We start from the raw sequence: 1517 nt of genomic DNA on the forward strand, positions 1-1517 counted from the left end.
GTTTTCTAAATCAGATGAAGAGCATTTGTTTCATTTGACTAAGGTGTTTCAAAAGTGCAGAAAATATGGCATCTCATTGAATCCGAAAAAGAGTCTTTTTGCTATGAGCGAAGGCAAGCTGCTGGGCCATATCATTTCTAAAGACGGCATTCGTATAGATCCTGCACGAGTAAAAGCAATTCAGCAAGTGGAGCAGCCCCGTAGCAAGAAAGAAATTCAGTCTTTCAATGGTAAATTGAATTTTCTGCGTCGTTTCATTCCCAATCTTGCTGAACATCTTAGAGAGATAACAAATATGCTAAAGAAGGACAGCGAGCTCAAATGGACCGAAGAGGCGGTGAAATCTTTTAATTTGATAAAGGTAATCTTATCTTCAGCCCCAACTTTGATTAGCCCGGATTATACACAGGATTTCATTTTGTTTTCATTTGCCTCTGAGCATACATTGGCAGCCGTGTTAATGCAAAAGAGAGATGGAGTTGAGAGGCCCATAGCTTTTTTCAGCCGCATCATAAGAGATGGAGCGCTGAATTATAATATCATTGAGAAGCAAGCATTGGCGTTGATCAAAGCTTTGAAAGATTTCCGGGTTTACATATTGAATTCTCATATTTTAGCATATGTTCCTAATGCAGCTGTGAAGGATGTTTTAGTACAAACGGAACCGGAAGGAAGAAGGGGTAAGTGGATCGCTGCATTATTAGAATATGATGTAGAAATTAAGCCTACCAAGTTGGTTAGAGGTCAAGGTCTTGCTAAGTTGATGGCTGAAGCAAACCTTCACGTCCTTGATATAAATTTGATTGCTGCCTTGTCCGATGAAGATGAAGAAAATTCAGTTTTACAGGTGTCTGATATCTTTGGGTCTTCTCCTTGATATGCTGATATAGTTTATGTACTTCAAAACTTATCTTCACCTCCTGGAATGCCTATAAACAAAGCTAGAACGTTGAAGCTAAAGGCTGCCAAATTTTGCATTATTAAATCTGCACTTTATTGGAAAGATCCCGGTGGCATCTTGCTGAACTATTTGGTCGAAGAGGAAGCAAAAACAACAGTAGATGATTTCCATAAAGGAGACTATGGGGGTCACTTATTTTGGAAGACCACGGCTAATAAGATCTTGAGAGCTGGTTTCTATTGGCCTTCTTTATTTTCTGATGTGTATAAAGCGGTAAAGAGTTGTCATGAATGTCAAATTTTTCAAGGAAAACAGAAATTACAGCCTTTGCCTCTCAAGCCGGTTGAGATCAGTGCACCATTTCAGCAGTGGGGCTTGGATTTTATTGGCGAAATACACCCAGCATCTTCCGGGCAGCATCGATGGATCTTGACTGCCACAAATTACTTCACAAAGTGGATTGAAGCCATTCCCACCCGGCAGGCTACGGATTCGGTAATTATTTCTTTTCTTGAAAATAATATCTTGTCACGTTTTGGCTGTCCACAAAAGTTGATTACAGACAACGCAGCAGCATTCAAATCGAAGAAGTTGGTTGATTTTTGCTATAAATATA

Source organism: Pinus tabuliformis, chromosome X (assembly GCF_031772625.1).
Source record: "Pinus tabuliformis cultivar Carrire ecotype Pingquan chromosome X, CPIR1, whole genome shotgun sequence".
NCBI lineage: Eukaryota > Viridiplantae > Streptophyta > Pinopsida > Pinales > Pinaceae > Pinus > Pinus tabuliformis.